The sequence below is a fragment of the Triturus cristatus genome, chromosome 4_2 (genome assembly GCF_964204655.1).
Source record: "Triturus cristatus chromosome 4_2, aTriCri1.1, whole genome shotgun sequence".
NCBI classification, from domain to species: domain Eukaryota; kingdom Metazoa; phylum Chordata; class Amphibia; order Caudata; family Salamandridae; genus Triturus; species Triturus cristatus.
The window spans coordinates 719,412,296-719,438,463 of NC_140586.1; the positions used below are offsets into that span (position 1 = coordinate 719,412,296).

At 45.5% G+C, this 26,168-nt stretch overlaps 1 protein-coding gene and 1 pseudogene across 3 annotated transcripts in view; one reads left to right on the top strand and one right to left on the bottom strand.

The window, feature by feature from the left end:
- LOC146834959 (sterol carrier protein 2-like) overlaps positions 1–26,168 on the bottom strand; it is a 467,321-nt gene that overhangs the window by 120,093 nt on the left and 321,060 nt on the right. The window lies entirely within an intron of this gene.
- LOC146834960 (protein BTG2 pseudogene) lies at positions 59–1,442 on the top strand (annotated as a pseudogene).

Genomic DNA, 26,168 nt, shown 5'->3' on the forward strand with positions numbered 1-26,168 from the left:
TTGAAAATTTTCCAGTTGAAATCACAGTGGCGATAATGCCCATCCTATGAAAAGTACCATGGCCACCTATTGTAATAATATTGTGATCAATATTATCAGCTGCATATTGAACGAATTTCGGAGGACTATCAGAAGGTTCCACAAGGACACAGGGGTGGGGGAATCATATCGCCCGACGCCCGAACCAAGTTGTTTTTATCGGTGGGCAAGAAGATTTAATGTCTATTTTGTCCGACGGACAAGTAGACATTAAATCACGCAAATGAAACAGGCTGTGGGCACTCTGGGGCTCACAGCCAATCAGAGAAGCATGCCAGGACCCTTTGGAGGCTTCTGATTGGCTAGCAGCCCATAACTAGGCTCTAGACAGTGATTGGCTGAGGGAGTGAAACGTCACTCAGTCTCAGCAAGCAGGAGTTCAAGGCCGCCGCGAGGCAATACATTAAGGTAAAATAAGGACTACCATAATGCCCGACATAGCACTTGTAGAGTGTTCAAAAGGGTTATATTTTGCTCAGTTTGCAGATCGCTCCGTAATTAGAACAGAACTGGTGCGCCTGCTGTGAGAGACAGTGTGTAACCTTGTGGTTCCAGAAAGCGCGGGCTCTCATCCCTGCTACTGGAGCTTGAGACTGAGCATAAAACGTGGGCAGAGGGCACAGTAAAGCGGCGCCGCAGTACCGGGGGATCCGAAAAAAGAAGTAACTCGACCCGGCCTGACCAAGGACCTGTGGGCCTGGGAGAGACTGCCGATTGATCTGGCCGGAGACAACAGAGTATTGGAAACAAGCTGCAGACCGAATTAGCTGGGAGGCCGTATCTCACTGTCCAAGAGAAGTCACTGTCCCTTTACCACAGCCACGCTAACTTCAACTTACTCCGCACACCGTGGCACTATCAAGCGCCTCTAACCATCCAAGGGATCAGCAAATAAGATGACATTCTGCCCCCTCTTGTTTACAGAAGGCCCCCGTTAACCGCAGGACCCTGACGCCGCCTCTACCTAGTCCTCCTGTCCCATGGGCACCCGAAGATCACTGGTGCCGCCGGCTTCCTATCCTCGTTGCTTCGGGGTTGAGTGAGCAAGAGCAGACTGTGGGGTTTTGGAGGGGCTGTGACCGAGGCGCTAGTATACCACTATAAACATCACTGGTTTCCCCTTCCAGAGAAGCCCGCCAAAGGATCCGGATAACGCTGCATTTGCATCAACCACGGTAAGGTGGGGAGTCGGATTGGCCTTACCAGCCAACAGCTCTTTACGCTGCTGCCCCTGTCTTGTTGGTTCAGGTAGGACGGTTCCATCAGTGTGCTTTGAGGCTGCTGCCCTACCCCTGTCCCCCCAACCCCCTCTTCCACCTACCTTCCCGTTACTGACCTGTAAGATGATGATGATGGGGCGCACAAGCCTGTCCGAAAACTACATGTTGACTGCAGCTAGCTAACGCCTCCATGGTTGTGTGCACGCCAGGGGGTGAGGTGGGACCGTCACCTATATTCTAAAGAGCAAGTCACTGGAATAGAGCAACACCCAAAAGGAAGCGGGGGGGAGGAGTGTGTCTAGCTTGAAGCTAAATGAACCTGATGCGTTTGGTTAATGTAAGGGAGGAGGGCGAGGTAGCAGTGTTGATATTGCACTTCAAAGATTATCGGGTTTCAAGCCTGGCCTGACCATGAACCCACAGAGTGCCTATTATTGGGGCCCAGTCACTGTCTGTTTACTACGGCTTGTGACCTTTTACCAAATCCTCCCAGCACTACGCTGCCTCTGTTTGTAGGGTTTTGAATATTAATATATAGCTGTTAGCAGCACTTTCGGCCTTGCATTTCAACTTCACTGTGCCCCTGTCCACCCCCCTGTTTTGTGCTGTTGACAACATATCAGGAACGAGTTTCTTTGTCGCCCATGCTGTTCGGCGTCAGTGCCCTAGCTCCGCGAGCCCCAGAATTCAGTTAATTCCACACCTGAAGTACCAACAGATGTGACCAACCGCTGCTATTGTAGCCGTGCTGTAAGTCGTGCCAACTGGGCACGTTTGACTTTACGATGCAGAGAGCTGATTAGAACTCCCTTTCACACCAGCTGTGTGACACAGAAATGCCATACTGGGGAATTTCCCTCACAAATGGGCGATATCTTTCCCATTTGTGTGAGAAAATGCTCAATTGGCCGGTGCCTAGTATTTTAGTGTGTATAATTAAGCCCGTTGTACGCATTTCTTTTAAGCTGCCGCGGCACTGCAGTTTCTTTCTTGAGCTGCCAGGCTTGCTTAATTGCTAACTTCAACTGTAAAAGGACACTGGATAATTAATAGGTAAAGAGGTTGTCCAGATTATACCATGTTGGTAAAGCGGGGACGTGAGCTTGGATTAAAAGGCGCATTTTGGGACTCTACAACCAAATGTCCCCTCTGCATAACACATTTGATTTACAGTGCAGCTGCGCCAATTTAATAGTGCTACTTAAGAAAAATAAATGAATGTGACAGTCCTTATGTAAATGTAACTGGTGCTCATGTAAAGCGCTCCAATACCTTCAGGTCGAGTTCTCGCTATATCAAACCGCAAAAAATTGCCATTCTTTTATTAGCACTCAAGGTCTTATGCAAGCGTATTGCGGCCATATTAAAATTCACATTGATCCATAGGGTGAAGAAACGACCTACAGTGCAAGTGGCACAGGCCATCTGCTCGGAGCATGGATACCCTTTGAGAAGCAAGACATTCTTTCCCTCCTTTATTGTGCCCCAAGGTGAGAGAACCGCACAGGGGGTCTGCATGAGGGACATTTCTGCAAACCTCACCACCCACGGGTATTTCCACAATATCTGCACACAGCAGCAGAAAAGGCGAAACTTGACCTGGGCGAGAACAGGCAGCGCAATGGCTCTATTTCCATTTCAAAAGGTTGAAGCTGTTTTTTCCTCACCTTCTTATCTGTAACTCAGTAGTGTGGTTAACCTTCCCCCACTCCCCTCGCTCTGTCAGCTGGAAGAGGGAGTGAGGGCTGCTACTGGGCCCCACTTAGCCTGTCAACCTCAAAATAAAAAGCAATGAATTCTACAGTGTGTGAAGTGGAGTGAAGTGCTTGTGTGCCCCAAATAACTGAAATGTTAGCGAGGCCCCAAGTTAGCTTCTAAGGGTAGAGTAGAAGTACATAGTGGAGCAGGAACTCACTGCTACCTGTTTGCAACTTCTCACTCTAGCCGAGACCTGACTTGCTGCCTTGAGGCATTCTCATTGTTCAGACAACTTTAACTTGTGTTTAATTAAAAATTATTATTAAAGCTGCCTTATTCAGAATAAAGTATCCCTGTCCAGTAGACTAGTCTAGTCTTAAAATGACTTGACTAGTGAAATGGTGGTGAGGAAGATATGAAGGGTGCCATTAAAGAAGAAGAGAAAATGCTGATTTCACTTAGCAGCAGTACAACAATCTGGTGGTTTGTTCAGTTGGTATGGTGTGCTAGTTTATACACATATGCAGAGCTCTGCCAATGAACACAACTAGATCACTCTGACTGTGCTTGTGTGAAACAGGGGGGCCTCCATTTAATACTCATAGTTTGTGAAAGGGAACCTGGCTAGTTAAAAATTGGCTTCCATGCTTAAATTGTGTGATCTTAGGCAAATATTTTATTTCACCAAAACTTTAAATTTCTTTTCATAATCAAGAGAAGCACTTTCAAATGCATGCGTTCAGAATACGAGCTGTACAAAAACCTGTTTTTGAATTAATATAGACTACAATATTGCTCTATATTCTGTTCACATATAGTGTTCACATCTGCCGTGCCTCTTGGTTCACTAATGGCACTGTCATCAGTGCGGTAAATCGTCCATTCTTCAAGAAGGTCAAGACTGATGGCATGGGCAAATCGATCATGAGGGTTCCGTTTTCTCCTTCTACAGGCAGATACATACTCAAGGGGCATATGTATCAAGCTAATTTTTACTCGCAAACGCTGCGAATCGCAAAATACAGCGTTTGCGAGTAAAAATTCGCAAAACGGGATGTATTAGGCAAAATCCCATCGCAAAATTAAGGAATTGCTAATTTAGCGATTTCTTAATTTTGCGTAATCATTTAAGAAATCGCACATTGCGATTTCTTAAATGATATGTAAAAAGCACCCAAGTTGTGCGAATTATCCTTAAGAAATCGCAAATTACCACCAACTTCCAGTTGGTGGTAATTTGCGATTTCCTATCAAAATGCACTATTTTTAATTTTGCAAAGTGCCACGTGACGCTCATACATGCCCTTAGGGCATGTATGTGCGCCATATGCACACACATGCTCATTTCAGGGGTGCATCAGGGTGTCATCATGACACCCTTGCACCTTTGAAATTATTCTCAAATAGCGATTAGCAAATTGCGAATTCGCTATTTGAGAATTACTTCCCATTCATTCCTATGGGTCTCCTGGCCCATAGAAATGAATGGCCAGGTATTCCTTAATTGCGATTTCGCAATTTGCTAATCGCAATTAAGGAATTTTAAGAAATCGCAAAATGTTTGCGAATTTTTAAATACATCCCGTTTTGCAATTCTCAAATAGCGATTCCTTAACAATCGCTATTTGAGAATCGCAAATGGTGATGTTGATACATATGCCCCCTAGTGAGATTCTAGATCCTTGGCAGGGCATGAAACATGCTTGTCTGTCTGTCTGTAGGCAAGCCAAAGGGTGTTTATTTTTAATCAGTAAATAAATATTTTCAAAACAAGTACCCCCTCATTCCATAGGTGCATGCAATAATGGCGATGCATACACTTACACACATCCTCATACACTGTGTGAGCCTAGGAAATGGGTCTGAAGAACCAGAACCTTAGGGGCCTGGCGGCGCAGGGTACGCCTTAATCTCCTGAGTTCACCTGCTTTGTCGAACAGAGACACGGGACACTCCGTTAGGCGTAGAAGATAGGGTTTATTAGCTGCAACTAAGTACAGTTGTCCCAGAAGTACACTCGGTATGTTCTTAGGAGACTGCCACTTTACTTCGTGGCGCACAATCTTTTATAACATACATATTCACAAAGAACACTCCCAATGCATACAGGGTCAACCAATGAGAAGAATGTGAAAACAAGATATTAAGTAACTCAAATAAGCCTCTCTCCCAACTGTGTTTGTCACCCTTCCCCACAAGTTAATCAGTGGTAGTGTTTATAAGTTGACTTGCAGGTGGCAGGACACATTTGTATGGCCCAGAGGACAGTTGTGAAATGAGAGAATACGAGTAAAGAATAGCGAAGGCCAGAGGATTAGATAAAGTCAGGAAAGAATGGTGCGAACCAACAGATAGTTGAAACAGGGATCAGTCAGACCAGACGAGGATTAGTGGATTCGGCCGGACCCTGACACCAGCTATAAACAGAGGCAGGAGGTTATTTGACACGTTGCAGTAGGATGAGGGAAAACAACACTTCGTTCACCGTGCCGCCTGAGTGAGGGCAACACAAAATGGCAGAAAGACACAAAATGGTGGCTAAATACGAACGGGATCGGAAACTGAATTACCTCAGACCCTCCTTTTGCCATTACTCAGGCAAGACACACAGACTCATTTTAATCTGAGTCGACGTCAATGGCCATGAGGTCATCAAGCTGTTGCCACAACATCATTTTAATGCTCTCCGTCTTCCGTGGCACAGGCCTTGGGACACACATGGTGGCACAAAGACCACAGATGGCGGGCCACACTGCATAAAGAGACAACAGGAAAAAATGATCGCCAAAACCACTCCAAGGAATGTTAATACCTTCCATCCCCATTTGAACAGTAATCCCCAAAACCATTCCAACAAAGACCAATCTCCTTCGTCCTGATGAATCGACTCGGAGATCACATGTAATTTGGAGATGGCTTGGTATACCGTAGGGGGGTCGTCAGGTATATAAATGCAACAGCTAGATCCGATCAATTTACAGACTCCACCACGATCCGCAAGAATAACATCCAGAGCAATCCGGTTCTGCAATGTCATGAGACGATCCGCCTGAAGTTCAGCTGTGAGATTGCTCAAGGCTCCCACAGTGACATCTATGGTAGTCTCAACAACACAAACCAATTGTTTCCTGTTTCTACTGTTGGCCATTGGGCCCCAAAAAGGAAGAAATCCATTAAGGAAATCACCTCCCTCTTGTCCTGTCGTGTCTTTAGAACCAATAATCCCTCTGCCATATCCGTTTATGTGATGTCCCGAAGGAGCAGTGTATGTAGGGGGGAGAAGAAAGGCTATATAGCATGTTCCTGAAAAATCCGTTGGTAGCCACGTGTACGCTCAATCGTGGCAGACAAAATACGTGCCCTGGGATGGCACTAACGGTGGTGAATTCTGAGATGTGTGAATGTATGTATGGGAACAAACACTCTTTCCTTGTCCAGTGTCAGTAGTCTGGCCATTTATTTGTAAACAAAAGTTACCTTGCTGAGGCACAGTCCAAATTGGTGGAGATTTTCCCTGTTTAATCCTATCTGTAAGGCAAGTGGCGTAACGAGTCACGTTCCAAGCATCATATGCCCGTTTCTCATCAACAGGAACCTTTCTATTCTCCACAATTCTAGCCATAGCCACTATTCCTTTTTATCAGAGAACTATGACTAAAATCTTGTCCACTACCATATGAACCAGCTGGACGTCTAAATCGGTTCTGATATGCATTTGAAAACATCACAAAATAGGCCCAAGCGGAACCTTCATAAGAAAATGGAAGGGCTAAATATGGCATCCCTTTTTCGGTGGTATGAGGCATAAGTCCACACACCCAACAGTCGGTTGTGTTGACTACCAATTGGTGTTGATGTAATAACTGGACAAATGAATTGTTTAAATATTCTGTTCAACTGATTAGTTCATGTTGGGGAAGCGTATATAATTGGTGTGGGGAGATAGTAGAATGAAAAGGCAAAGAAATAGAAGTAGGAACAGATTTGTGCTGCATAACATGAACAATCCAACCTATACAAGCCAATAAGATACTAGAAAACATAAGAACACACAATGTTATGCCACATTGACTGTACACTAATTTACAATATTTCTTTTTCATCTCTTCCTTCTTATTATTCTTCTGCAATTTGACATCCATCCTCTAAAATTGTTGCTCACGACAATCTTCCTTACTCACTTGGCTGTGATTATTAGCCGTCCTATGACACTGCAAGTCCTGGGGGTCTAGCCACTATACAGGTCACGAACCAAGACTCCTACCGTGACCCTGCAACCTGGACAGATGATACATGTCACGAAAGAGATGAAAATTTCATGTGTCCTTGACCAGTCTAGGCCTTAAATTATATCGAGTTCTGTTCAGTACAGTTTGGTCCTCAAATAGTGTCTTTGGATCTGTAGTGTTCAATCAGAGATGTGGCGGTACTGCTTCTTGTAAAACGTCGTCATCTTCTTTTTCAGACCGAGCTCCATCTAGGTGTGCACTACTGAAAGGTACAAACCGAGGGACCTTTTCACCTTCAAAATCACCTACACCCTTACGGACCCACTGGTCAAAAGGCAAGGGCACCTTTTTGCAGTGCACGCCATGGATCCAGTTCTTTTTCCCTTCGACCTTCACTTCTGTACGTGTTACTAGAAGAACCTGTCGAGGTGCCCTCCAACGAGGCTCCAAACTCCTTGTCCTCTGAAAATTTTTCACACAGACCCAGTCTCCCGGTTGGATAGAATGACCTGGGTCTGTGGAGGCCTCTGGTAAAGCGTCTCGAACCTGTTGGTGGAGAACACGTAATTTAGTGGTGAGGTCATGCAAGTAATCAATCAGCATTGGATACTGTATGTCAGAATACTTTTTAGGGCGAGGGACTCCCCAAACATTAGCCGGGCGCCCAAAAACAACCTCGTATGGGCTGAGTCCCAAACGAGAATGTACAGCTGTTCTAGTGGATAGGAGAGCCAAAGGTAAAGCATCGGGCCAGGCAAGTCCCGTGCTAGCCTGTACCTTTGCAAGCTTAAGTTTGAGAGTGCCGTTATAGCACTCTACCAAACCCGCTGATTGGGGATGGTTCGCCGCATGGAATTTTTGGACGATACCAAGACCTGCACACACCTTTTTCATAATTTGGCCCACAAATTCACTTCCATTGTCACTCCAGACAATGCGTGGCAAACCAAACCTAGGGAAGAACTCTTTCAGAAGAACTTTGGCAGTGGACAAAGCAGTGTTGTCTTTCAGGGGGTAGGCCTCTATCCATCTGGAGAAGGCACACACCACCACCAAAACATATTTGAGATTGTTGCATCATTCCATGTGAATATAATCAATTTGCAACACCTCAAAAGGATATGTTGGGGGAGCAAAATGACCTGCTGGAGTTGGGGTTCCCTTTCCTGGATTATGCATCAAGCAAACGATACAATGCTTCACTAAATTATCTGCACATTTTGGAATCCCTTCGTTCAGCCACACTGGAGCCAGAAGCTTACATATTCCTTTCGCACTGATGTGGGCTGGACCATGTGCCATAGCAACTACAGGCAGTACATAGGCATCTGGTAACAGCCAACGCTGATGTTCTGACAATTCTATCCAACATCCCATCGTATCTAACATTCCTGTACTCTCTTTCCACTTACTCAACTCTTTCTCTGTAGCCTCTCCTTGAATCGATCTCACACTTTCTATTGTATCCTCACACATTCCTTTTTCCTTGACCCAATTTGCAGGGCCCGCAACATACATGCGACTCATAGCATCTCTGGCTGTTTCTTTCGCTACCTCATCCGCAAAAGCATTCCCACGACCAACATCATCAGTAATCCTCTTATGCGCACTACACTTTATGATTGCGATCTGGGTAGGCAAAGCAAGTGACTCAAGAAGGTCAGCTACCAACTGACCATGCTGTATTTTAGTACCGTGGGAGGTAAAGAATCCTCTTTTCTTCCACAAACGACCAAAGCTATGTGCCACACCAAACGCATACTGGCTGTCGGTATATACATTCACTCTCTTCCCCTTAGATAACACACATGCTCTGGTCAAAGCTATCAGTTCAACCGTCTGAGCTGATTTATGTCTGATGCGTGCTGTCTCCACGATTGTATGCAAGGTGGTAACAGCGTAAGCTGAAGTTGTTTCACCATTAGGGAGTTTAAAACAAGAACCATCCACCCATAGGATCCCATCCGGGTCCATTAGTGGTGTATCCTTCAAATCAATCCTACCTTTTGTCTCCTCCTCAGTACGGAGAAAACAATCATGTTGTTCCTGAATACCTTTCTCTTCTGGAAGAGGTAACAATGTGGCTGGATTTAAAGTGTTACATCGTTTGATGTGCACATGACTAGCCAAGAGCGTCAGTTCATACCCAGACAAGCAAGCGCTTGTAAGATGCTGCATTTTTGTCCTAATTAGCAAGGTATCCACTGCATGTGGTACCATGACAATAAGAGTGTTATCACGCACCACTCCATCAGATTGACGAATAGAAATTGCTGCTGCTGCTGTAGCTTTAAGACAACTAGGCAATGCCTTGGCTACTGGATCTAATGTAGCCGAAAAGTAGGCACATGGCCGCTGCTTGTCTCCAAATCGTTGTGTTAAGACTGACAACGCACAACCCTCTCTTTCGTGGACATAGAGCGTGAAGGGCTTACTGTAATCCGGAGTACCCAACACAGGAGCAGAGCACAGAGCAGCACGTAAATCAGAAAAACTCTTCTGACATTCATCTGTCCAAGGAAGGGGTTGGGGTGTGTCTTTCAAAGTGAGTGCCAACAAAGGTTTAGCCAACAAAGAAAAATTTGGAATCCACTGTCTACAATAAGAGGTAATGCCCAGAAAGGCACGCACTTCTCTTTGTGTGGATGGCACAGACATTTGTGCAATTGCTTGGATACGTTCTGAGGTCAGTCGCCTTCCCTCCTTCGACAAGAGATGACCTAGATAGGTAACCTCTTGGCGGGCATATTGTAATTTAGAAGGTGAAACCTTATGGTGAAGGTCAGACAAGTGACGCAATAGTGCAATAGTCACATTTTTACAAATATCCTCTGAATCAGCAGCAATCAATAAATCATCCACATACTGAATAAGGGTAGCACCTGGCGGCAAAGGAAAAGCATCAAGCTGGCATTTCAGAGCTTGGCTATTGATGGAGGGACTTTCACAATAGCCTTGGGGTGCGCGCTTGAACCGGAAACTTCGGCCTCCTAAAGAGAAGCCAAAAATATCCCTACTCTCTTCAGCAATGGGGATGCTGAAGAAAGCATTTTTCAGATCGATAACAGAAAACCAAGCTGCCGAGGCAGGTATCATAGTTAACAGGGCAGTGATATCTGGAACAACAGGAAACTGTGGTACAACAATTTTATTAACCTCCCGGAGATCAATAACAAAGCGATAAACAGGAGGCTGAGAAGGATCAGTGCATTTAAGAACCGAGAGAACAGGACTATTGCATACATTTCCCCTCATCTCCTCGACCACACCCTTCTGAACCAAATCATAAATAATAGCAAAAAGTGCTCTTTCACCATCATTGGGAATTTTGTATTGAGGGATGCGTGGCAATTTAGCATTGGGCTTGAGGGTAACAACATAGGGTGGGATCTCAAGACAACCAACATCATTTGGACCCGTAGCCCAAAGTGTTGCAGGGATAGAGAGCAATTCAGGTGGATATTGATCTTTAGACAAATACATTGGAGAAGTCAGTTTCTGCCCTAAAACGAGATGTACACCAGAAGGAGAACAATATATTGTTGCATGCAGTCTTTTCAATAAATACAAATCCAACAGATTTTCGCCGCAACCAGTCGTTAAAAGAAGCGGAGCTTCCAAATCATAAGAACCAATTGAAATAGGCAGAGGACAAGAGACCGGGCTATGAACTGGGGCACCAGAAAATCCTACGGATATGTTTGTTAAGCCAGACAAAGGTGCCCCAGGGAGTTTGGAGTGAATAATAGAACTTCTCATCGCACCAGTATCTAAAAGAAATGGCTCTGAAACACCCATTGTAGTGACATTAACATAAGGCCCATTCTGATCTACTGGAATCGATACAACTCCCTCACTTTGTCTATGGCTGTCCTAGTTAGCGTGAAGACCGTCATTCTCACCTTCAACATAGTAATCATCATTGTAATACTGTGTAGACTGAGTATTTTGCTGATCAAAGTAGTCCATAGAATGTGGAGGTGGAGGGGAACGCTGTGTCTGGGGCGACATACCTCGACCTCTACCCCTGGGCGCTAACTGGAAACCACCACGACCTCGTGGAGTAGATAGTCCTCCATTACGCTGTAATAAAGCCGGGCAGCTATTCTTAAAATGACCTTCCTCCCTACAATAGGCGCATTGGTTAGGACCTAACAAAGGCCGCGGAATATAGGGATCAGGCTTTTGAAACACCCTCTGAAACTGGGGAGGCTGTTGAAACTGGCGCTGAGCAGAGCGAGAGGGATAAGCTTGTTGCAGAAGAACCTTTGTTTTTAATTATTTAGTCTTTTTCTCTTGCTTGTCTTTTTCCTCTTTGTCCCTGTTTTCGTAATATTGAGCAGTAGCCAATATCTGAGCCGAAGAAGAAACAGCCCATGAACTTTCAGAGTCTTTTAACTTATGTGACAACTAGGGGAGCAAAGTGAATACGAATTTATCTACAAATAATCGCTGTCCACCCTCCGTAGTCATATCCTGACCACTGTGATCAATAAACGTCTCTTCAAAACGAGTGAAGAAATCGGAGACACTCTCATCTTTCTTCTGTTTACACGCGGCTAATTTATCCCAATTAACTCGTAAGGCGGGCATCATTGTTTTCATTAAAGTAATAATCCTACCAGGGAGTTCTGTGATCAAAACATCAGGCTTAGCACCACCCACTTGTGCTCTATCCGAGGCAGTTATAGCATCCCATGTACCACCCAATTCTTGAACGTGATCCTCTCTACGAATCCGAGCCCATAACGCTTGTGGGACTACATTTCCCATCAGCATGTCAATATCCACTAAGTTCATAATACAGGCATCAACAGTCTGAGACAATTCTTTATAGTAACCAGCAGGGTTTTTACGGGGATCCGGTAAAGATTGTTTGAGGGCCAAAACATCAGATCTCTTCCAGGGCACATGTACCCATATACGCTGGAAGTGAGCGGGAACCTCTCTCATTGAGTAATGTTTCAATGTCTGCCGAACAGCAGAATCAGAATCAAAAAAAGTTTGTGAAGAAAATAAGGACCTAAAAGTAACAAGTGTCCTTACGGTGTGGAAATTTAGCTTGTAACTGAACATTATCTGCGCCATCTTGCCTCTCCCCAGCGCCACGCACAGCGAACGCACGGCCGCCATTTTAGGCACCCCACTCTCTCCCCCGCTCATTGTCGATCGCCAGCGCGTTCCCCTGGCGCTGCAAGCATCCCCCGCGCGCCGGCCACCCCCGCTCTCTCATACGCGGGCCATAAACCCTCTCCTTCTGCGCGACCCTGCCATGGAACCACATCCTACGCCTGACCGACATCCCATACATGGTCATGCATCTCTTTTGATAACCCCCTTCCTCTGCGCCCCATTGTCCGAATCGATCCCAGGCCATCACCTAGCCCTGCGGATGCAGTTTATTGCCCCTACTGTAAGGGAAACACCCCACATCAAAGGGATTACAGTAGATCAAAGCCCCTACTCCCTGAGACCCGGCCGGTCGCACACACCCCCGGGAATTGGCGGAATGTCCAGCTGTGTGATAGCCATCTCCTACTGTGGATGGGGTGGGGACTTCCACTGTAGATATGTGTGGGAACGAGCTCGAAGTGGGGATTCCGAGGATGTTCTTTCATGTTCCAAAGCAATCTCAAGAATGTGCCATGTATGATAAACCTGCAATAAAGTCATAAACCTGTGTATAAGAGGCCAGGCCTCAGAGATGCAGTTAGAGCACCTCGTGACGATACCTTGCTGTCTGTTCTGATGTGTTCTGCTCCGACGGAATAAAAACTTTGTTTCCTGCCTTCCAGTCTCCGGCGCCTGCCTCTTTCATTGGTAAATTATCGAATGGTATGAGAGGCGATTACCGCCGGGCAATACTTGAAGGGTTATCGACTGAAATTGCCGCTACCATTTAACAATTGGCGTCCCAAGCGTGGGGCCCATCAGCGACACGTGGATCCAGTGGGAGAGGTCCTGACGACAGAGTGAACGACTGCAACGATCGGGAGAGCTCCTGCCCGATAGACCCTCGTCTGGCAGCCGATCATCCGAACTTCACTGGTTCCGAGCAGACCTCTCTCGAGTGATCTACGGTCCTGACTGGGAACCATCAGGAGTGCCGCGGCAAATACGGAGAGTAGAGGACGATCGGGCGCTGGAGGCGGAAGACGAGAAACTGTCCACGCGGTCCGGGTAAGGTCGTGAAACACGACAAATTGCGAAATAATTGATTGATTGTTTGAAATTTTGAAATACTAGTATTGCTCATTGATTGTTCTCTTTGAGATATTCGCTGTCTACAAACGGGGAGGAGTAGAAATACTCTCTCTCTCTCCCTTTGCAGATAGTGAAGGGTAGGTAACGCAGACTTTTGTCCCCGTTGAAACCCGTCGTGCCTATCTTTATCTCCCCACTGATTGATTGTCCGAACATTGATTGTTTTGAAGAATAGTGCTCTTTGAGATATTCTCTGTTTGCAAATAACGTAGAATAGAAATATTCTGTCTAGTCTTTGCAAATAGTGAAGGGTAGGTAACGCAGACTTTTGTCCCCGTTGTAACCCGTCGTGCCTATCTTTATCTCCCCATTGATTGATTGATTGATTGTCCGAACACTAGTTGTTCGATATTGGTTCTTTGTAGGTATTCTCTGCTTACAAATAACGAGGAATAGAGATATTCTGTCTAGTCTTTGCAAGCAGTGAAAAGATAGGTAGTGCTGACTTTTGTCCCCGTTGAAACCCGTCATGCCTATCTTCTCCCCACTGATTGGTAGTTGGTTCTGCCCGGACCGCTTATTAGAGGTGGACCATCCGGCTCCTCTGGAAGGCACCCCTAATAAGGACATGTTCACTAAATATGGACTAATCGCCGTAGTTTATAGCAAGCTATGGCATAAAATATACAAAGGGGGACCCCGAGAGTCAGTGGCCACTGGTAGGATCCTTTTTGACCCTACAAAACTAAAGAAACGCTAGGAAATAGCCCTTTGTGGGATATATGGAACTAGGGGAAGGAACCAAGCTCACGGTCAAGACGGCCACGAGGTAGCCCGGCTCCGTCGCTCTCGCTGCCTAAACATGTCCGCCCTACCACCCACCCCGCCCAGTAGTCACAACCGGAAGTTTGTTGATACCCACCATCAACGTCACCGAACTTGACTAAGATCACGCGCAATTGGACAATGCCATTTTTCCGATTACACTAACTGGATTGCAAATATGTGCAACACTCCAACAAAGTAGTATGGTTAAACATTTTTAATAACTTATAGGTATAATAACATTCCGACAAGATGAACAGATTAAAACACGTTTTAAACAACTATTTACATGACAGTCTGCTGCGACCTGCATCCCAAAGCATTTACGTCCACGTGACACCGTCCTCGCCTCTCCTTCCTCAAAGTTGCAACATTGGCCTGTTTTGGGCGGTCCTTTTAGTCGGTTTTGGGCTATAAAAGCCATGCAAAAATCCATCGACATCAGTGGCGGACAACTGTGCGAATAGTCCGGAAGCCACACACGGTACCAAGACCCTGACAACGCCGAGGTGGGTCTGCCACGACGTGCGGATCTCCCCATTCTCTTCTTCTTTCTTCAATAACGGAGGGTGCCCTGGCGGGGGGAGGCGACGCGGACGGGCCTCCCCCACCTCCCCAGGTGGAGGCTCGCCAGCAGATGAGGGCACCCCAACCGTCTCTTTCACCAGCCAGCCGAGTTGCGCCCTGCCACTTCATTCGCCGTTCGGCTGAGCTGGCGCCCCTGCACTCGACCGCTGGACAACCACCCAAGCACGGGTTCACCAGGGTTGCCGCTAGCGCCCGACGCGAGGAGTGGGCCCCCGCAGCCGAGTAATCAGGGACCCACCCCGGTGGCGATACCATCCAAACTGCTGTCGTTGCTGCTGCTGGCCCCTCTCCGGTGGCTGTACCGAAGAGATGCTGCTACTGCTGCCCTTGGACTCCGGCGGTCGGTTCCTCCGGATCCAGGCCTAGCCCACCGTGAGACAATTCTGGACTCGAAAGCTTGTCTGCTTGGGCATGGGCCCCACCCTTGACAAAACGCTCCCCTCAGCTTTGCAGAATCTGCTGGAGTCATTGGCACTCGACTCCCGCGTACTTCCGGTAAGGACAAACCGCCGCCATTGTTCTTTGCCCCGGGCGGCAGCCACCTTGCCTCCGCTTGGTGCAGTGAGAAAGACTGATTCAAGGCGTCGGCGGAAGAACCCGCCTGCTGCCCCGCCCCAAGAACGGACCACGGCATTGCTACTAGATCGCGGTGACGCCATGCTGACGCAAGCTGACGCTAACGAAAGTTCTCGAACTACCGAAAGGAATTCTGGTCCAACAGTTAATTCATGGAAAGACTTAGACTGTACACTGGCCCGACCTCGCCCCAAAATGGCTTCGATGTAGGAGAGGCCTGCAACTCCTTGTGGCGTTCCAGTCAAGTGGCATTTGTGTTAAAAAGAGATATGTATGCGATGTTTCCACCCATGATGGTCGGGGGGGGTGGGGAGGGAACCGATTTTATGCTAAAGTAGTGTTGCTCATGATACTCGACGCCTCTCACGCTGTGGCCGGCCTATAGCGATTGTAGGCCCGTATTTGCGTACTGACATTGTTTTAAATAAAGGGCTTCTTAAAAGGAATTACGGAATCAGTGTCATGACAAATCATCTAGGTTGGTAAAGGTTTTTTCTTTTGAATAAATGATTGTTACTCCCAAGCAAAAGAATACCGATAATGCAGACTCCATTTGCCTGAATCTTTTTGATTAACGGAATTTGTACCCATCACACCTGTCCTTTTCCAAGAGTTGTCAAATCGATGGTCAACTATAGCTTAAGGCATATGCCGAACGCAAGGTATGGTATCTTGCACCGTAATACACGACCGATTGAGAAATGCATGTACGACCAGGGAACCCGAATTTAGGAGATGAATGAAATAGAGCATCTTTGTCTCGGACAGAAGGAATAATAGGTCTGTGGTATTACCCACTCCTGCGGATAGCCTGGTACATGGTAAGTAGAACTTTTTCGTGTCTACACACGCTAAGGTACTTTTGAAAATTGCGCATCCCCTCCCCTCTTTTTCCCCTCTATAGGTCACGACGAAGTTCCGACTGAAGAATGGAGTGGACATGGACCGCACCGTGTTCAATATCAGGAAAAACATAGACGAACGTTGTGGGATAGTGCGTAAAGTGCAGACCACCATTGGGAACATGAAAAACTGTATGGTATGATTGTGCGTGTGTGCTACGATTATACGGTATGAATGTGTATGCATTACGTGCTTGGGTCTCTTGAAGAGAGCGTCACCGTATGATTGAAGTGCTCGTCCATCGATCAAAGGGAGGAGAGTAAAAGGTCCGACACCCCCCCCCCCCCAAGATAAACTACAAAATACTGAAAATACGCAGCATGCATAGGAATGAGGACAGGAAAGGAGAGGTCTCCATACTCAACGTAGCCCTGAGTCTCCGTCTTAAGTTTCTGCGCTTGATGCATGTACTGTCACACCCATTTGTGTGTACGTGATCACCGAATTTATGTCTTTTTCCCGCTTGTGTTTTCTTACATAGAACAGACCCATGCTACTCCATGTTGTGTGTGCACCATGTGGCCTATTATCATACCCATGTCTCTCCCTCTCTCTCTCTCTCTCGTTTTGTGTCGTATGTATGCCAAATAGCCTACTTGATGCACACGTCTCTCTCTCTCTCCCACCCTCACCCTCACCCTCACCCTCACTCTCTCTCTCTCTCTCACTCTCACTCTCTCACACTCTCTCTCTCTCTCTCTCTCTCTCTCTCTCTCTCTCTCTCTCTCTCTCTCTCCCCCTCCCTCACTAAAGGCTTTCTTGCCCTCCTTCTTTTTGAATAAATTAACGACACATACCTCTTCGGTAAGTGTATAATTGGCCTGAAACACGGTGGTGTTCGAACAAATTAACAGAAACAAAACGACCATACTTTACCACGTTACTACCTCTCCTTTCTGCAAATGTTGAGCTTAATTGGCTGAGAAAGAAAGGACAGGTAAGACGACTGATGTCTCCCAATCTGGCCCTCATCACGGGGACTATATGTCAGTGGTTTTTGTTTTTAGAAGACACCATCTCCACCGCCCAGAATTACCCCCGCCCAATTACCCCGAAATCGAATGTCTGAAGCACCCCGTTCTCCCAAAAATAACCCCAGCCCTATACTAGCCGTCTCAGAGTATTTCGAACGAAACAGCTGATGACCTTATTCTCTAATAATGCATCGCCTAAACTGATAAAGGGTTACCTATTGTCTCCAGCAAAAATAATGCTTAGCTTATGTTCCTCCCCGAAATGGATACTCGTGAACGCATGACAGTAGCACCTCGCACTTTTTCATAAACTTAGCAGTCCTCGGAGGAAAATGTGTATTAACAAAACTTGTGTTGAGATGAACGAGCCTCTACTGGAGAAGCCGGTTCGAATTTTTTTTAATAGACCAGAAGGTTGACACATGTCAGGCTTCCTGCAACGATTATAGGGCGCAGGAACCGACACCTAGAAGGCCAGACGATGGACAGGGGCACCCACAGAAACCTGCACCACAGCAATGACTAATAGATTAGTAACACGCACACTAACATCAGAGTTAATAGACACCAATCATACAGCAACCGATAAAAGCATTTCCGCAACTACCCGGTGGTTGGGAGAGAGGATGAAGTATGTAAATGTCTTCCCTGCCAACTCTCTAAGATTTTTGTTTCTTGTACCCATTCAAAGATAACCTGCGGCCATCGGAAGAGAGGGGTCGGACGTGACGCACAGCCTGGCTGCGGACCATGGAACATCTATGGCATCGACCAAGGGGGAAGCATCGAAGCAAAAAGGGCGTGAGACGAGGCACCATTATCAGGATGATAAGCGATAGAACGAAGGGCTATATCAAGGCCCCCTGCTCACTGACCAGCGTGCCTGAAGTCCCAACCCGTCGGGCCCGATTGATGGGCCCAGTGCTGGAAGATTCTGCTCTCCTTGGTCCGCATTTTGATCCGGTCCCACTCCACCCCCTCTTCCCTCGGCATCCCGAAGCACGTCACACCCTTCTCTCTCTCTCTCCCTCTTTTATATGGATTGTGAGTTTGACTTAACTACAGAAGAACAAAACGCAGGTACCCTGTCTCAAAGTACCTATGATGAACTGTGTTAAGGAACAGGACTGTGATCAGAGAACAGCGAATGGCCACACCCTGCCACGTGAGAAATTGGATTTGAGCTGGACCTTAGCTCCACTGCCGGTGCTCAACAGTGCCAACGAAAGAAGAACAGCAATAAGAGCTTACCAGTGATGGCTCTTTATAAAAGGACACTGGAAAGAAGAACCCATGTTAAGTTGAAAATCCTCTCCCAACCACCTTTTTATATTAACTATCTTCCTATCGAGTTTTCATGATGTTGCATCAATCACTTCCGACTGTGCACTGAGAAGTTAAGAAAATCTAACTTTGTATAATGACGTTCATACAACACCAGCCATGCACACGACTATACTGACTATTTTCGATCCACACGAAGTCTGGGCCTTAAGTAATGTACGAAATATCTCTTGTTTTGCCAGAAACATTCTTTTTTTTGCTTTACAGTATCCTATTTGTGCTCAAACAAGCTCCCCTCCTCCTATCCCTGGGCCTGACATGCGGCGCAGCTGATGTAATTTTGTATGTACTACCTCCTCGCCTACTTTATCAACTGTATGTAACTATGTACAAATGTGACAGATTACTCCCGCTTGCCCCAAAAACTCTGTATCTTTAAGGAATGTATGAAAAACATTAACGATATTATAGCTGAAGGGTTAACGAAGGTGAATGTCGGCCAGGCAAGCTGGCGAGATATGTTAAAGGGGAGGACTGTGGAAATTTAGCTTGTAACTGAACATTATCTGCGCCATCTTGCCTCTCCCCAGCGCCACGCACAGCGAATGCACGGCCGCCATTTTAGGCACCCCACTCTCTCCCCCGCTCATTGTCGATCGCCAGCGCGTTCCCCTGGCGCTGCAAGCATCCCCCGCGCGCCGGCCACCCCCGCTCTCTCATACGCGGGCCATAAACCCTCTCCTTCTGCGCGACCCTGCCATGGAACCACATCCTACGCCTGACCGACATCCCATACATGGTCATGCATCTCTTTTGATAACCCCCTTCCTCTGCGCCCCATTGTCCGAATCGATCCCAGGCCATCACCTAGCCCTGCGGATGCAGTTTATTGCCCCTACTGTAAGGGAAACACCCCACATCAAAGGGATTACAGTAGATCAAAGCCCCTACTCCCTGAGACCCGGCCGGTCGCACACACCCCCGGGAATTGGCGGAATGTCCAGCTGTGTGATAGCCATCTCCTACTGTGGATGGGGTGGGGACTTCCACTGTAGATATGTGTGGGAACGAGCTCGAAGTGGGGATTCCGAGGATGTTCTTTCATGTTCCAAAGCAATCTCAAGAATGTGCCATGTATGATAAACCTGCAATAAAGTCATAAACCTGTGTATAAGAGGCCAGGCCTCAGAGATGCAGTTAGAGCACCTCATGACGATACCTTGCTGTCTGATCTGATGTGTTCTGCTCCGACGGAATAAAAACTTTGTTTCCTGCCTTCCAGTCTCCGGCGCCTGCCTCTTTCATTGGTAAATTATCGAATGGTATGAGAGGCGATTACCGCCGGGCAATACTTGAAGGGTTATCGACTGAAATTGCCGCTACCATTTAACAACGGCGTCCTCAACCTTAGAACCCACAATGAGTCCTTTATCGAAATTAGCCTGAACATCCAACAAACCCTGGGGAAGTAAACCCAAATCCATATCCTCCCATTCTTTAGCGAGAGTGTCACACATAACATGAAATACATATCTCTGCGTGGGCGCATCCCACTGATGAAAGGTGATCATGATATCTTTCATACTATACTGGGGACCCTTCTCGATCCATTTGCGAGCGAGAGAGTCCAATACCACCCGTTCGTCGGAACCTGGAAGTTGACTACGAGACTCTCTTCGAGAAAAAGCCGGAGACATGTTGAGAGTCCCAAAGAAAGGGGCCAAAAAGCCAGAGACAGTATCTGTTATTCGTTTGCGCACAGTAGGAGAATTAGACATAAGGACAGGGGACAAGGTATTAGGCGATACAGGAGAGGAACTGGCAGTTATAAGGGGAGCCGAAGGCAAAGAAGATTGAGGTTCAGGAGATGGAGACAAAGGAATCGGTGGCACGAGAGGTGGGAGTGGCAATACCGGAAGATGCAAATGTGGAAGAACCGGAACAGGTGGGGGGACAACAGGTAACTGAACAGGTTGTAACAACGGGGGTGCATTAGCACCTTGTACATAGGGTGGAGGCAATCTCAATAGGTGAGACATCAAAGGGTCTTCCTCCAGATCCTTACTTTTATCAGAAGGGGAATTAGGCAACACCGGATAGCAACTATCTATTGCCATACGATGCTGTCTCTGAACTTTCCATTGCATTATCAATCTCATTATCTTTAAACTGCTGTGCAGCCTGTATAATCGTCATATTTTGTGCTTTCTTATCTCGTGTTGCCTGCTTAATTTCTTTCAGTTTGGCTTCCTTACGCCAGAGGCGGAAAGAGTCAAACATTGCCGGCCGGGCTTTTGAACAATATCGCTTCCAAATTGTCTAATATGTCAGGCTCAAAACTACCATTTTGTGGCCACTGTAGAACGCCATCGTTCTTCGTGTATCGGATCCATGCCTTATTAAAGGCGATGGGGCCGACACCATGTTTTGAATAAAGCTCATAGGTGGGAGTTCCAACCGGAGGAATCGGACAAGAGTCCTCCAGCCGGGAATCCCTATTACAACCAAAGCAACAGAACTTCCTAAACTTATTCAGACCAGGCATCGTTATTTCACTTGACTGTTCACAAACATCAAGGGGTTAAATCAAATAATATAGCACAAACGTACTCACCCCTCCCCTCGGCTTCGGCTTTTGCAATAGCCGAATCAAAGACCCAAATCAAAACAAAATAGTGGGAGCTACCCACCAATACTTAACTAAGTGTCTTCTTACGCCAACAGAGGCCCGTCTAATGTCTTGCGATACCAAACATCATCAAAGGGACCTAAGCAGGGTGGCAGTCAGGGCAGCAGTCGTCAGCAGCCGTCAGAAAGGAGAAACCGCGCTGCAAAAGACCTTCGGACCACTTCGACATACAGGGGTCGCTTGACGTGGTTCGCGATTCCTCCAGAATTTTTCTGCGGGGCTCCTCACGATCCTCGGGCAAGAACTGCTACCTCTGAAGCCGGCCCACGTTCGGGCGCCAATTGAAGAACCAGAACCTTAGGGGCCTGGCGGCGCAGGGTACTCCTTAATCTCCTGAGTTCACCTGCTTTGTCGAACAGAGACACGGGACACTCCGTTAGGCGTAGAAGATAGGGTTTATTAGCTGCAGCTAAGTACAGTTGTCCCAGAAGTACACTCGGTATGTTCTTAGGAGACTGTCACATTACTTCGTGGAGCACAATCTTTTATAACATACATATTCACAAAGAACACTCCCAATGCATACAGGGTCAACCAATGAGAAGAATGTGAAAACAAGATATTAAGTAACTCAAATAAGCCTCTCTCCCAACTGTGTTTGTCACCCTTCCCCACAAGTTAATCAGTGGTAGTGTTTATAAGTCGACTTGCAGGTGGCAGGACACATTTGTATGGCCCAGAGGACAGTTGTGAAATGAGAGAATACGAGTAAAGAATAGCGAAGGCCAGAGGAGAAGATAAAGTCAGGAAAGAATGGTGCGAACCAACAGATAGTTGAAACAGGGATCAGTCCGACCAGACGAGGATTAGTGGAGTCGGCCGGACCCTGACACCAGCTATAAACAGAGGCAGGAGGTTATTTGACACGTTGCAGTAGGATGAGGGAAAACAACACTTTGCTCACCGTGCCGCCTGAGTGAGGGCAACACAAAATGGCAGAAAGACACGAAATGGTGGCTAAATACGAACGGGATCGGAAAATGAATTACCTCAGGTCCAGTCATCATTATGGCCGTTTGCTTTTCCTCTTATTTTCACGATGCTACATGGCATCAGCCCAAAGCTTTTTGCGCATGATGCGCTGCATGGGCAAAAGCACTGGCAAAACCAATAGGTCAGAAAAGCAAGATCTTTCTCGGATCAGTAAATTAAAAAATACATGGCACTGGAGTCATTCTGCTCGTATGCATTCTGATGCATGAACATGATCATCACGCATGCATGTGTAAGTGGTGTGAGTGACATGCGATTGCGTCATCACTGCTTTTTAGGTGTGGCTTTAGCCAAGACCTTTTGATTTTACTAAAATAATATGTATAATATTACTTAAAGGGCTTTCGGCCGCCTCTTTTCACCCATTGGTCTGTTGTTGTCATTCCCATTTTGCTTCCGGACACAACAGCATATACCACGGGGCAATAGATTGGCATAATTAAAGCCTCTGGTTAAAGTCGCTTTGTGTGGCTGCAGTGCATTTTTCTCTTTCACAAGGTGCCCAGATCTGCACACAAGGAGTTCCCTTAGTACCAATGTTGCCCGATGTGATCGTAGGACACATTTGACGTGAGCCCATGGCATATTTCAGTTTTATCAGTTCCTATCTTCTTACAACGCTGTTGTAAATTCTGTTTGAAGTAGACTGATGCTATTTCATGGTTTGGATAAATGGGATAGTATTGCTTGTCAAGTTTTTCTTAGCATTATTATTGCAAAGCATTTAATGGTTTACCAATATTAATAAAACAAAAATATATTACGTTTCTTTGTCAGCCCTTATGTTTGATGTGTGGACGGGAGTAGGTGGGACAAGTGGATTTTACAGGACATGTAGATTTCAGTGGCATTTTGTCCCTTGGACAAGTAGATTATTTTGAAAATTCCACACCCCTGAGGACAGGTATTGTATTTCCTCTTTCTGCGGCAGCTGAACGTTCAAAACGAAGAACTTCTGAATAGGAGCTGCAGAATCCCATATGATTTACTGCTTCAACTACAAATCTCAAGCTTGTGTTGTCATGTAATTGAACTGCCAGCCGTAACGGCAACGGTGCAACTAAGACTCGTGGGCGCACTGCTTGCATAATTGCCTGTCCTATAGAAGCTACTTTTCTCTCTCTGTTGGTTTTATGAGTAACAAAAACTGATAATAAGAGCCTTAACGAATCAGGAATATAGCTCACATTATAGTCAACACTACTCATATTTTCAATGGGTGGATATGTTTCTGGTTCTACAGGGATCTCTTTAATATCATTTCTTATTATTTCAGCAGCTGCCATAAGGAGATTGTTTCGATCCTCTTCAACATCTTCATGGCTATGACTGTGGTACTCTTGCAATACATGAGCAGCTGTACTTTTAAAAGTAACGACATCAGCAGTCCCTGCAACTGTTCCTATGAAGATTTCATCTTCAAAATGCTCTTTGATTTTTTGTTTCATAATACTTCGAACTGTATGGTTCGCTATCTTCTGGCAGTATTTCTCGCATTTTATTAAAAAGTTCTTTAACTGTAGTTTGTTCTTCATCATTTGCCTCCATGTATTTAACTACTTGAAGAAAAGTTTCCTGGTGAACTAAGTCCTCTGGTCGACCTGAAGATATCGGAGGGTTATCAGTGAACTGCCCGGGAATTAATTTCCCAGTATAAAAATTGACGTAACACTGTTTGTGGTAGCATGCATCTACAGCATGTAAATCAGACACATTTTGGATACGTCTCTTAACTTTGTCTGCCCATTCATCATTGCGTTTGTTGCATTTTTGTTAAACTGATGATTTGAATTCAACTGTTCGTGCATTAAACCACGCATTTATTTTCCTCTCCCTGAAGTATAAACTTTTTCTAAAATCAAACTGGGTTTCACACGACTGTATAACACGAGAAGTTGTGGGATCTGATTCTTTCTCCTGGGACGGAGTTTTCAAGTTAACAAAACGCGCTCTACATTTCTTGTGAACTTTCTGCCCAACACAAACGTGAAACTTAGATATTTTTCTCTCCTTGCATGTTTTTTGAATTCTAGTCACTCCTCTTTTAGTGAGTACAGATACATCGTCATCTTCTTGAAACACCACATCACAAATGAAACACTTTTCTACGTCCATTTTCACTGTATCTCACAGCAACTCGCAAGAACCTGTAACCCATAAATGAAACATTTTTGATTAACAAAAAAAACAAACAATAACAACAAAGTTACAAAACAAAACACAAACAATATCAAACTTTTTATTTCAAAAGTTAATTGTAATATCTACGTTCCTTCACACTTTGTCATACAAGTCAACGGAAAATTATACAAACTTTGTCTATCTGACATATTCCGCGATTATTTGATATTATGGTCATCAGAAACAATTTTTGATGTTATTTTTGACTTTCCCGTCCCTAAAAACATATAAAATGATACCACACATGGGCATATAAACAGTTATACCCTATATCTCAAATAATGGGCAGCCATTTTGAAAAATCCGCCATATTGGATTAACGCGTCATGATAGAGCGGTAGACTTTTCACCATCGTTTTCTACGGAAAAATTTCAATAACAATCCACTCACAGAAATTGTATTGCAATTAGTTCTAGGTTACGCAACAAATTGACTAGTCTATATAGCAGGAAGATAAGGGATTGCACAAGAGAAACAAATGAAAGTCAACCCGTTTCTTTGAAATGTATAATGCAGCGTCGAATAACGTACAGTAATAAATGGTTGCTTATATTGTGCTTTGACTAAAGGGCATTTATTAACTAGTGTTCAACATCATTCACCGAGGAAAAGTCAGGTGTATCCTTTGCCGCACTGATCACATTGTCTGACATGGTTATAACGTGGTATTCGTAACCTTCAAAAATCCCTCTCTTTTACCTTTGTGAAGAGACTGATTGACCTTATGATTACAGATGACTAGTGGCATAACTTCTTTACGAAGTTTGTCCCAGTGTGTGCTTGTGTTTTGAGTGACTGCCACTTATTGCAGTATTATATCTCTACTTGTATCTAGTATGCTTATGTCATTTACCGAATTCGTGCCACATCTATTCCCTCAAGGAAGTTCTTCAAATATAGGAAATTCTGTACTCCATGCCTATCGAAGTGCCTTCCCAGTGTGTTCTTGTGTTTGGAGTGACGGCCACTTATGGCAGTATTATACCTCTATTTGTATCCAGTATGCTTATGTAACATGCACACTTGTCACTCTTTCCTCTTGTAACGTATAGTTTGCTACCTCATCTTGTATCTTGTTTACTGTTGTTACTTGCACAATTGTCACTTTTTCCTCATGTAACATAATGTTTGCTCTTGTACTATGCACACTTGTAATTTTCTCCTCATGTAACGTTACTGTTCCTATTGTGAAGCGCTCTGACACCTTCGGGTAAAGTCTGCGCTATATAAAAACGCATAAATAAATAAATACGAAGGCTAACCACTCGTCTACACTCTCCTTTTTAGCAAGAGAGGTGTGGAAGTGGAGAGACAGACATGAATGACATTTTACTCTCGCAGCTGGCACTCTTGAAGAATCTGCTGTAGGATTTTGCCTTAAGACTTTTTGTGACATCTCATTAACCTAAATGGCTGTTACGAAGGTATCACATACTTTCCAAGTTTCCCAGGTCCGTGTGTGATGTGTTTTTCCAGGTCAGGGTTTTCCTATTAATTATGGGACTTGTAGCCCTGCTTTAAAATGCAATACACAAGACTACAAGTCCCAGAATTCAAAGAAAAAACCTGGCCTGGAGCAGCACATGGAAAACTTGGCAGGGCTGCCACCAGGAGTGCAGGATGTCCAGAAAAAAGTACAATAGGCCATGGATATTATTTTGACAAGAGTCACAAAATACCATGCCTGAATAGCCAGAGTTTTGATTTTGATATTCAATTTTCTACTCCATCCCACCCCTACTCCTGTTAGGAAAATCTTTGAAG